The following is a 12,725-nucleotide window of genomic DNA, read 5'->3' on the forward strand; positions in this document are numbered from 1 at the left end:
CATACTGCTGGTGTCCTTTACAAAGGAGGGGAGCTGTTCTGAGACCATACTGCTGGTGTCCTTTACAAAGGAGGGGAGCTGTTATGAGACCATACTGCTGGTGTCCTTTACAAAGGAGGGGAGCTGTTATGAGACCATACTGCTGGTGTCCTTTACAAAGGAGGGGAGCTGTTATGAGATCATACTGCTGGTGTCCTTTACAAAGGAGGGGAGCTGTTATGAGATCATACTGCTGGTGTCCTTTAGGAGGGGAGCTGTTCTGAGATCATACTGCTGGTGTCCTTTAGGAGGGGAGCTGTTCTGAGATCATACTGCTGGTGTCCTTTAGGAGGGGAGCTGTTCTGAGAGTGGTCTAATAAAAAAAGTCAACAAAAGTCGAGAGAGGGGCCGTTACTGCACCAATGCCCGCTACAATAGGGGCCGTTACTGCACCAATGCCCGCTACAATAGGGGCCGTTACTGCACCAATGCCCGCTACAATAGGGGCCGTTACTGCACCAATGCCCACTACAATAGGGGCCGTTACTGCACCAATGCCCACTACAATAGGGGCCGTTACTGCACCAATGCCCACTACAATAGGGGCCGTTACTGCATCAATGCCCTCTACAATAGGGGCCGTTACTGCATCAATGCCCTCTACAATAGGGGCCGTTACTGCACCAATGCCCACTACAATAGGGGCCGTTACTGCACCAATGCCCACTACAATAGGGGCCGTTACTGCACCAATGCCCACTACAATAGGGGCCGTTACTGCACCAATGCCCACTACAATAGGGGCCGTTACTGCACCAATGCCCACTACAATAGGGGCCGTTACTGCATCAATGCCCTCTACAATAGGGGCCGTTACTGCACCAATGCCCACTACAATAGGGGCAGTTACAGCACCAATGCCCACTACAATAGGGGCCGTTACTGCATCAATGCCCTCTACAATAGGGGCCGTTACTGCACCAATGCCCGCTACAATAGGGCGCCCTGGAGGTTTTGTAACATTCTTGTGTAATTTCAGGCAAAGTATAAAAAGTAGCAATTTTAGGGTGTTGAATAGCCAAAAAGTCGTGTTCATCTGACCAGAACATAAACCCCATCTAGGACAGTAAAGACCGTGTTCTGAAATTGGGCAGTGGGGTCACTTCTGAGTTTCTTGTAAATGGTGTTGTCAAACAGTTGTCTATGACACTCATTTACATAAACTGTCCTATCCATGAGTACAACCAACCGAGGGAGGGTAAGGACTGACGTATCAGATTGACCAACCGACCCACCCTTATCAGCAGGGAGGGTAAGGACTGATGTATCAGATTGGGTTAGGGTTAGGGTAAATGATGGAAAGATATGTTCTCCTGTTTGTTCTTAAGGAGATGAACAACATCTTTTTCAACAAGTCTGCAATATGTCTCCATAGAGTGATTGTGATTGGCTGGAGGTACAAAATAACTCTTACTTCTAAAAGGAGTCGGAGTATGTGCAGGTGAGCAACCTACATGTTCAGTAGAAATACCACGATTAGGGGAGCTAAAGTATTCTCTTAAATGGATTTTTCACAAAAAAAACTTAAACATGTCTACTTTAACTTACATCTAGACGTTCCGCTAGCGGAACACCGCTCCAATATCCAATGATAGGGCGTGGCGCGAAATACAAACTCCTCTAAAATCCGAAAACTTCCATTTTTCAAACATATGACTATTTTACAGCATTTTAAAGACAAGACTCTCGTTAATCTAATCACACTGTCCGATTTCAAAAAGGCTTTACAGCGAAAGCAAAACATTAGATTATGTCAGCAGAGTACCCAGCCAGAAATAATCAGACACCCATTTTTCAAGCTAGCATATAATGTCACAAAAAACAAAACCACAGCTAAATGTAGCACTAACCTTTGATGATCTTCATCAGATGACAACCCTAGGACATTATGTTATACAATGCATGCATGTTTTGTTCAATCAAGTTCATATTTATATCAAAAAACAGCTTTTTTACATTAGCATGTGACGTTCAGAACTAGCATACCCCCCGCAAACATCCGGTGAATTTACTAAATTACTCACGATAAACGTTCACAAAAAACATAACAATTATTTTAAGAATTATAGATACAGAACTCCTCTATGCACTCGATATGTCCGATTTTAAAATAGCTTTTCGGTGAAAGCACATTTTGCAATATTCTCAGTAGATAGCCCAGCCATCACGGCTAGCCATTTCGACACCGACCAAGTTTAGCCCTGACCAAACTCCCATTTACTATTACAAAAGTTTGATTACCTTTGTTGTCTTCATCAGAATGCACTCCCAGGACTGCTACTTCAATAACAAATGTTGGTTTGGTCCAAAATAATCCATCGTTATATCCAAATAGCGGCGTTTTGTTCGTGCGTTCTAGAAACTATCCGAAGTGTAAATAAGGGTCACGAGCATGGCGCAATTCGTGACAAAAGATTTCTAAATATTCCATTACCGTACTTCGAAGCATGTCAACCGCTGTTTAAAATCAATTTTTATGCCATTTTTCTCGTAAAAAAGCGATAATATTCCGACCGGGAATCTCCGTTTAGGTAAACGGAGGAAAGAAAACAAAGCATTCTGTCGACGCGGGCACGCGCCTGAGTCTCACAGTACTGTAACCAGCCACTACCCAAACGCGCTACTTTGTTTCAACCAGAGCCAGCAAAGCCACGATTCAGCTTTTTGCCGCCTTCTGAGAGACCATGGGAGCCGTAGGAAGTGTCACGGGACAGCAGAGATCCTCTGTAATGGATAGAGATGGCAAAGAAGGCCAAGAAATGGTCAGACAGGGTACTTCCTGTACAGAATCTTCTCAGGTTTTGGCCTGCCAAATGAGTTCTGTTATACTCACAGACACCATTCAAACAGTTTTAGAAACTTTGGAGTGTTTTCTATCCAAAGCTAATAATTATATGCATATTCTAGTTTCTGGGCAGGAGTAATAATCAGATTAAATCGGGTACGTTTTTTATCCGGCTGTGAAAATACTGCCCCCTATCCATAATTAACATCAAAATTGTTGCACTGAGTTGTAGGCACAAAATATAACCCTTTATTAAGCAAGGAGACATGGGCAGGGGTCAACATCCTCTTTTGTCAGGGTTTCTCCAGAAGTAGACTTTGTCCTCGGCCTTGTCTTTTTTTGTCTTGGTTGAATTTCTTGATTTTAAGTTCCTTTATTTCTGTGGACAACTTGTCCTGGAGCGCTGGGTTAGTTTTCATCAGTTCATTGAATATGCCATCATCATCATAATGGGTTCTGGAGAAACGGGGGGACTTGGTGGAGGGTCGGGGGGGGGGGGGGGGGGGTCAGAACAGAAGCCTTGCTTTTGTCCACATGCAGACATTTCACAAAGTGCGTAGAAACAAACTCAGAGGCATTGATTAACGCAGTTTCCTTTCACCGTTTACATAAAGGTAATGGGACTCGCAAAACTACCTTTGCCAACTTTTTTGAGAAAAATCCCAAACTATCCCTTTAAATACACAAAGGAAATTAAACTTCCTCCTACCCATTAAAAATATAATCCATTCACTTAATCATTATGGCTCTTAACATTGAAAAGGGAGTGTTGAGGTGGAGAGCTTGTTGGAAAATCAATCAGGTCTTTAGCAATGGAAACTGAGTGTCTAGATAGAAAGCTTTAAAACCCAGGGACATCAACTAGGCAGGTCTTGCTGCCTTTGTAGTAATGAATAAGTCAGTTATCACAAAGATTAATGTTGGAGGGGGTGTGGTAAAGCATTTAATGAGAATGGCCATGTGAAGACCATTCCCACCTAGGAGCTGCATGAGCACAATTATGAGTGTGGGGGGGGGGTGTGACTCATTATTAGCCTTCAATACCTGTTCTATTTTTAACACAAGTACAGATCATTGTACTTATTTCCTTCAAAATTCAGCAACATCAAGGGGCATTTTATCACAAAGGCTGGGATTCAATCCGATCGCGGATTTGGACAATGCACCATTTGAAAGTAATTTCCAATTGAGTCGTTGGCAGCGGTTACATATTCAGCATTAACCGTGAATGTGGTCTCTAAAAGAACGTACTATTTTAAAACGTTCCTCGCGGGACAAAGCGAGATCGGATTGAATCCCAACCTAAGCTGTTTTGTGTCGTGCAACACCCATGAATACTATTGGATAAACAATGACCAAGAAGAAACAACAACCGTTATCCTATCTCAGGTGGCCTACCGGCTCCTCTAGTTTAAACACCAATGAGAAGAACAGGATGAAGAGCACAACAGAAGACTTGGTCATTGTGTACCTGGAGAAGACAGCCAAAGACACATTTTAATGCCAGTCATGCAAACCACAGATCAAAGTCAGGTAGGTATACATTGTAAGCGCACACACACACTTACAAGCTGATTGTGATGAAGAAGAAGCTCCAATTGGACAGTCCGATGTCGAGTGCTGTTGCCATGGCTGAAAGAGACAGCATTTTAGGACTGTTGATCAACACACTGCTCTTGATAGTATCACTGATATTTAATAAGCTTTTTTTCTCATCTTATCCAACTGTTACTATGCACCTGCAAAGAAGAAGATAGCTCAGATGTGCGAGTGACTTTTTGAATTTTGAAGGACTGTTGATCACACCATGGCATACTGCTATATTCCTAGCACCAAAGGATTTCATGACATCTATACGTCAATAACAGAGTCAGTGAGAGAGAGATCGGAAGGTGGTCAACAACTGTATGCTTTTGAATGTCAAAAACAAAATCACATATCGTTAGGTCATATTCATTAGACCATTTTGATTCATGACAACAGTAGAGACATTTTGTAACAGTAATATCTGACATTTAAGTAGTTACAGCCTAGATTAGAAGAGAGGAAAATAGGAGATTGTGGCTTCTTATCACAGATTGACTATGCCTTGTGTGATGTAGACCAAGTCCATTGTTGATTATGTCAAGTAATCTGCACTAACAGAAACAACTCAAACCGTTTGGCATGAATACCCCCTAATATCTGCAAAGAGTGCCCTTTAAAAATCAGCCATCGTATGTAGCGATGCACACACTCACCGACTGGGCCAACCTTGGAGAGGTAGTCTGTCCAGTTCACCATAACCCGAGGCTTCCCTGTCCAGCACTGCATGGCCAAACGGGTCAGGGAAGAGAGACAGAAGACGATGGTGAGGTGGACCAGCGTCATGAACAGTGGATAGTGGAAGCACTGAAAGAGACGGAGAGAGGTGGGAACAAGACCCCGCAAACAGTGTGTTGGGCTACATGGCACTGCATGCAATTCATTCTATATATATATATTCATTCTAAAGTTTGGGGTCACTTAGAAATGTCCTTGTTTTTGAAAGAAAAGCAATTTTTTTGTCCAATAACATCAAATTGATCAGAAATATAGTGTAGACATTGTTAATGTTGTAAATGACTATTGTAGCTGGAAACGGCTGATTTTTTTAAATGGAATATCTACATAGGCGTACAGAGGCCCATTATCAGCAACCATCACTCCTGTGTTCCAACGGCACATTGTGTTAGCTAATCCAAGTTTATAATTTTAAAAAGGCTAATTGAATAGAAAACCCTTTTGCAATTATGTTAGCACAGCTGGAAACTGTTGTGCTGATTTAAAGAAGCAATAAACTAAAAAATAAATAAAAATTCTAAGTGATCCCAAACTTTTGAATGGTAGTGTATATACAGTTGAAGTCGGAATTTTACATACACTCATTAGTATTTGGTAGCATTGCCTTTAAATTCTTTAACTTGGGTCAAACGTTTTGGGTAGCCTTCCACAAGCTTCCCACAGTAAGTTGGGTGAATTTTGGCCCATTCCTCCTGACAGAGCTGGTGCAACTGAATCAGGTTTGTAGGCCTCCTTGCTCGCACATGCTTTTTCAGTTCTGCCCACACATTTTCTATAGGATTGAGGTCAGGGCTTTGTGATGGCCACTCCAATATCTTGACTTTGTCGTCCTTAAGCCATTTTGCCACAACTTTGGAAGTATGCGTGGGGTCATTGTCCATTTGGAAGACCCATTTGCAACCAAGCTTTAACTTTGACTGATGTCGCTTCAACATATCCACATCCTTTTCCTTCCTCATGACACCATCTATTTTGTGAAGTGCACCAGTCCCTCCTGCAGCAAAGCACCCCCACAACATGATGCTGCCACCCCCGTGCTTCACGGTTGGGATGGTGTTCTTTGACTTGCAAGCCTCCCCCTTTTTCCTCCAAACATAACGATGGTCATTAAGGCCAAACAGTTATATTTTTGTTTCATCAGACCAGAGGACATTTCTCCAAAAAGTACGATCTTCGATCTTCTGAACGTGGTACCTTCAGGCGTTTGGAAATTGCTCCCAAGGATGAACCAGACCTGTGGAGATCTACAATTTTTCTTTAGATTTTCCCATGATGTCAAGCGAAGAGGCACTGAGTTTGAAGGTAGGCCTTGAAATACATCCACAGGTACACCTCCAATTGACTCAAATGATGTCAATTAGCCTATCAGAAGCTTCTAAAGCCATTACATTATTTGCTGGAATTTTCCAAGCTGCTTAAAGGCACAGTCAACTTAGTGTATGTAAACTTCTGACCCACTGGAATTGTGAATTATAAGTGAAATAATCTGTCTGTAAACAATTGTTGGAAAAATTACTTGTGTTATGCACAAAGTAGATGTCCTAACCGACTTGCCAAAACTATAGTTTATTAACAAGAAATTTGTGGAGTGGTTGAAAAACGAGTTTTAATGACTCATACCTAAGTGTATGTAAACTTCCGACTTCAACCGTACGTGTGTATGTATGCAATTAAATAAATATATTGGGGCGGCAGGAAGCCTTGTGGTTAGAGCGTTGGACCAGTAACCGAAAGGCTGCTAGATCAAATCCCCGAGCTGACAAGGTAAAACTTTGTCATTCCGCCCCTGAACAAGGCAGTAACAAGGCCCAGTAACTAGAATATGCATATAATTATTGGCTTTGGATAGAAAACACCCTAAAGTTTCTAAAACTGTTTGAATGGTGTCTGTGAGTATAACAGAACTCATATGGCAGGCAAAAACCTGAGAAGATTCCTTACAGGAAGTGCCCTCTCTGACAAGATCTTGTTCTTCTTGTCTCTGTTTATTGAAGACTGAGGATCTTTGCTGTAACGTGACACTTCCTACGGCTCCCATAGGCTCTCAGAGCCCGGGAAAAACCTGAATGATATCGAGGCAGCCCCAGGCTGAAACACATTTGCGCTTTTGGCAAGTGGCCGATCAGAGGACAATGGGCTTAGGCACATGCACGTGCTTTATTTTCTTTCGTCTTTTTACCTAAACGCAGATTCCCGGTCGGAATATTATCGCTTTTTTACGAGAAAAATGGCATAAAATTGATTTTAAACAGCGGTTGACATGCTTCGAAGTACGGTAATGGAATATTGAGATTTTTTTTGTCACGAAATGCGCCGTGCTCGTCACCCTTCTTTACCCTTTCGGATAGTGTCTTGAACGCACGAACAAAACGCCGCTGTTTGGATATAACAATGGATTATTTGGGACCAAACCAACATTTGTTATTGAAGTAGCAGTCCTGGGAGTGCATTCTGACGAAGAACACCAAAGGTAATCAAACTTTTCTAATAGTAAATCGGAGTTTGGTGAGGGCTAAACTTGCTGGGTGTCTAAATAGCTAGCCCTGTGATGCCGGGCTATCTACTTAGAATATTGCAAAATGTGCTTTCACCGAAAAGCTATTTTAAAATCGGACACATCAAGTGCATAGAGGAGTTCTGTATCTATAATTCTTAAAATAATTGTTATGCTTTTTGTGAACGTTTATCGTGAGTAATTTAGTAAAATGTTAGCAAATTCCTCCGGAAGTTTGCGGGGGGTATGCTAGTTCTGAACGTCACATGCTAATGTAAAAAGCTGTTTTTTGATATAAATATGAACTTGATTGAACAAAACATGCATGTATTGTATAACATAATGTCCTAGGAGTGTCATCTGATGAAGATCATCAAAGGTTAGTGCTGCATTTAGCTGTCTTCTGGGTTTTTCTGACATTATATGCTAGCTTGAAAAATGGGTGTCTGATTATTTCTGGCTGGGTTCTCTGCTGACATAATCTAATGTTTTGCTTTCGTTGTAAAGCCTTTTTGAAATCAGACAGTGTGGTTAGATTAACGAGAGTCTTGTCTTTAAAATGGTGTAAAATAGTCATATGTTTGAGAAATTGAAGTAATAGCATTTCTAAGGTATTTGAATAACGCGCCACGGGATTTCACTGGCTGTTACGTAGGTGGGACGAAATCGTCCCACTGGCCCTAGAGAAGTTAAACAAATCAAAATGTATTTTACATTTGAGATTCTTCAAAGTAGCCCCACTTTGCCTCAATGACAGCTTTGCACACTCTTTGCATTCTCTCAACCAACTGCATGAGGTAGTCACCTGGAATACATTTCAATTAACAGGTGTGCCTTGTTAAAACGTTAATTTTAGGTATTTATTTCCTTCTTAATATGTTTGAGCCAATCAGTTGTGTTGTGACAAGGTAGGGGTGGTATATAGAAGATAGCCCTATTTGGTAAAAGAGCAAATCCATATTACTGCAAGAACAGCTCAAATAAGCAAAGAGAAATGACAGTCCATCATTACTTTAAGACATGAAGGTCAGTCAATCCTGAAAATGTAAATAACAATTTTTTATTTTAGTGCAGTCACAAAAACCATTAAGTGCTATGATGAAACTGGCTCTCATGAGGACTGCCATAGAAAAGGAAGACCCAGAGTTACCTCTGCTGCAGAGAATAAGTTCATTAGAGTTAACTGCACCTCAGGTTGCAGCCCAAATAAATGCTTCAGAGTTCAAGTAACAGATACATCTCAACATCAACTGTTCAGAGCAGACTGTGTGAATCAGGCCTTCAAGGTTGAATTGTTGCAAAGAAACCACTACTAAAGGACACCAATAATAAGAAGAGACTTGCTTTGGCCAAGAAACACAAGCAATGGACATTAGACCGGTGGAAATCAGTCTTTTGATCTGATGAGTCCAAATTTGAGGTTTTTGGTTCCAACTGCCATGTCTTTGTGAGACGCAGAGTAGGTGAACGGATGATCTCCACATGTGTGGAGGAGGAGGTGTGATGGTGCTTTGCTGGTCACACTGTCAGTGATTTATTTACAATTCAAGGCACACTTAACCAGCATGGCTAGCACAGCATTCTGCAGCGATACGCCATCCCATCTGGTTTGCGCTTAGGTGAGATCATTTGTTTTTCAAAAGGACAATGACCCAAAACACCTCCAGGCTGTATAAGGGCTATTTGACCAATAAGGAGAGTGATGGAGGGCTGCATCAGATGACCTGGCCTCCACAATCACCCAACCTTTTTTTATTTCATTTTCTATTTCACCTTTATTTAACCAGGTAGGCCAGTTGAGAACTAGTTCTCATTTACAACTGCGACCTGGCCAAGGTAAAGCAAAGCAGTGCGACAAAAAACAACAGAGTTACACATGGGATAAACAAAAAGTACAATGAATAACAATAGATAAATCTGTATACAGTGTGTGCAAATGGAGTAAGGAGGCAAGGCAATAAATAGGCCACAATAGCAAAGTAATTACAATTTAGCAAATTAACACTGGAGTGATAGATGTGCAGATGATGATGTCCAAGTAGAAATACTGGTGTGCAAAAGACCAAAAAAAGTAAATAAAAACAATATGGGGATGAGGTAGGTAGTTGGATGGGCTATTTACAGATGAGTTGTGTACAGCTGCAGCGATCGGTGAGCTGCTCAGATAGCTGATGCTTAAAGTTCGTGAGGGATATATAAGTCTCTAACTTCAGTGATTTTTGCAACTCGTTCCAGTCATTGGCAGCAGAGAAATGGAAGGAAAGGCGGCCAAAGGAGGTGTTGGCTTTGGGGATTGGGGACCTCAACCCAATTGAGATGGTTTGGGATGAGTTGGACCGCAGAGTGAAGGAAAAGCAGCCAACAAGTGCTCAGCATATGTGGGAACTCCTTCAAGACTGTTGGAAAAGCATTCATCGTGAAGTTGGTTGAGAGAATGCCAAGAGTGTGCAAAGCTGTCATCAAGGTAAAGGTAGGCTACTTTGAAGAATCTAAAATATGAAATAAATGTTGATTTAACATTTTCTGGTTACTACATGATTCCATATGTGTTTTTTCATAGTTGTGATGTCTTCACTATTATTCTACAATGTAGAAAATAGTAAAATAAATAAAAACCCTTGAATGAGAAGGTGTGATTTTTCACCTTGAGCATTCTAACCAGTTACCTTCGGTTACTGACCCAACAGGCTACCTGCCCTAAAATACCATGCTATGTCTCTTGAGGAGTGTGAGCCAGCCTCAGACTCACCTTCATCTGCCACTTGTTAAAAAAAAGTAATGCCGATGGAGAAGACATAGAAAAAGAGGAACAGGCTCACAGTGCGGACTGCCCGGCATAGGACCTGGACAGGGCAAGCCATGGTTCAGGTTCACTCTTCCCCGCAGGAACTACTGCAGGGGCACCATCTTCAAATGGGAGCAATGTACCACGCTGTGCTGAAGGCTGGACAGGGAAAAGGGAGGGAAGAGGGAGAGAGAAAGATGGGAGTAGTTGATAATATAATAGAGAACTGATATAATTTGCTGCTAGCTGAGCATGAAACCTGGTCTCAGAGCATTTCGTATTATTCTGTATGTAAATCCGAGACACTCCATTATGTATGATATGGTACGTTTGGTATCGTCAGAGATACATTTGAGGAGATGGGGAAACTCCATTGGAATCGTATTAACGCTCATGGTGTATGTTGCCCATGCTATGTCAATGGGCAGCGTGGTGCATTCTGGGTGATTCTGGGACTAAGGAGTGTTCTCCTTCAAGCAGTGAACAAGAGTCAATTGGGCACTAGCTCAAAAACCCAACACTAGCATGAATTTTGTCAACAATTAGTACAATATTACAAATCTTTTCCAAGATGTGTGATAATGAACTTGCTATATGTAGTATTGTATAGTTTTTTTGGAATTGTGAAATTACGTACTTCCGGGGGGGGGAAAAAAATATATAAAATCGCCATGTGTCTCAACTCATACCCTGACTTTGAGGAGGGATTGCGTGATGATCAGTTTAGCAACTGCGTGATGCAGCAAGACAACGTGAATTCGATTGGTCTAGTCTGCTGGGTGGGGCGTTTGACTTTCCTCCATTCATTGCCCAATGGGATTCCTATCTCCTCCTTTCTCTAATATCTCTGGTATGGCTTACATAAGACAGATGGTTACTTAAGGCAAACATTGGGTGGTTTGTTGGGGTGGGCGTATAACGCTTACGTCTAACAACCCAAAGGTTGTGAGTTCGAATCTCATCATGGACAACTTTAGTATTTTAGCAACTTTAAGTACTTACTACTTTTTAGCTACTTTGCAACTACTTAGCATGTTAGCTAACCCTTCCTCTAACCCTAACCATTTTAGATAACCCTTCACCTAACCTAACACTAACCCTAGTCTAGCTAACGTTAGCGAGATAACTAACATTAGCCACCTAGCTACAATTTGTAACATATCATACATTTTGCAGATTGATAACATATTGTTCATTTTGCAAAATCGTAACAAATAATACGATTTGTAATTCATATCATACAAAAGAGTTCAGGTTTAAATACAGAATAATACGAAATGCTCTGAGACCAGGTTGCAGCGAGCATGTGACAGACTACTGAGTTGAACAATCTGTCTGACCAGTCTTATCAGTAAGCATACTCCAATGTTTGTGTTGGCACAGGCATAGGTTTTAAATGTGTGTGATGGTAATACTATACATGAACATGCAGATTTTACAAAAAAAATGGAATGATTAACATTGTAGCAGCGATGTCACCAGAAAATCCAGTGGCCAAACTAAATGGATTGCATTGCTGATGACACCGGAAAGCACAAAACACAGAGTATGTATGGGCAAACCACCGGGCTGGTAGTTGATAACTTGCTATTTAGCTCCGGTTGTCAGCTAGCTGCACCTGAGATCTTATAAAAACGTGTAAAACTGTGGCTACCATCTGGTTGAACTCACCAGCTCAGCTGGCGAACGGCGGCGGTAACGTAAGCAAAGTTTGAAAAGTCCCCGTTGTTTGCTTCTTCTTCGATGAGGTTTAACAGGGGTTGGCATCCAATATGTTGCATTACCGCCACCTACTAGACTCAAGTACAATTCCCGTATACTTTGCTCCCGTCGGCTACTGTAAAGCTAGGTCTAATTTCATTGTAAATGTACTCTTGTGAATATGAAATGTGGCCAAAAGAATAATGAAATTAATTACATTAAATTGTTTACAATTATTTCTATCGTGGGTAAATAATCCAAGCAGTACATCTCTCCATAATAGGGTAAAATCTTAATAAATATGTTCAACTATAAATCTACTGATGTCTTGCCAACCGAGTTAAAGTTGGTTTCATATTCACACATTCGGAAATTCAACAGACATTCGCCAAAATCCATTTAAAATGGTAAAAAAAAAACAATAACTAATTAATTGATTGTCACAGAAACATAAAAATAGATATGGTTTATTCTATAAATGTCTAGTATACTTTTACAACCTTTGTTTTGAATACAAATTCCAATAAAAAGGTTCACTCTTGGTTTTCCTTATCGCCACTGTGGAATGTCCATGTGGTTGTCTTGGTCCTCTTGATCCA

The 12,725-nt window shown here is 41.2% G+C and overlaps 1 pseudogene; it reads right to left on the reverse strand.

Annotated features, from left to right (window-relative positions):
• LOC106566455 (solute carrier family 35 member H1-like) overlaps nucleotides 1-12,186 on the reverse strand; it is a 48,459-nt pseudogene extending 36,273 nt beyond the window's left edge.
• Nucleotides 12,187-12,725: the final 539 nt, after the last annotated feature.

This window comes from Salmo salar, chromosome 13 (assembly GCF_965601325.2).
Source record: "Salmo salar chromosome 13, fSalSal1, whole genome shotgun sequence".
Taxonomy (NCBI): domain Eukaryota; kingdom Metazoa; phylum Chordata; class Actinopteri; order Salmoniformes; family Salmonidae; genus Salmo; species Salmo salar.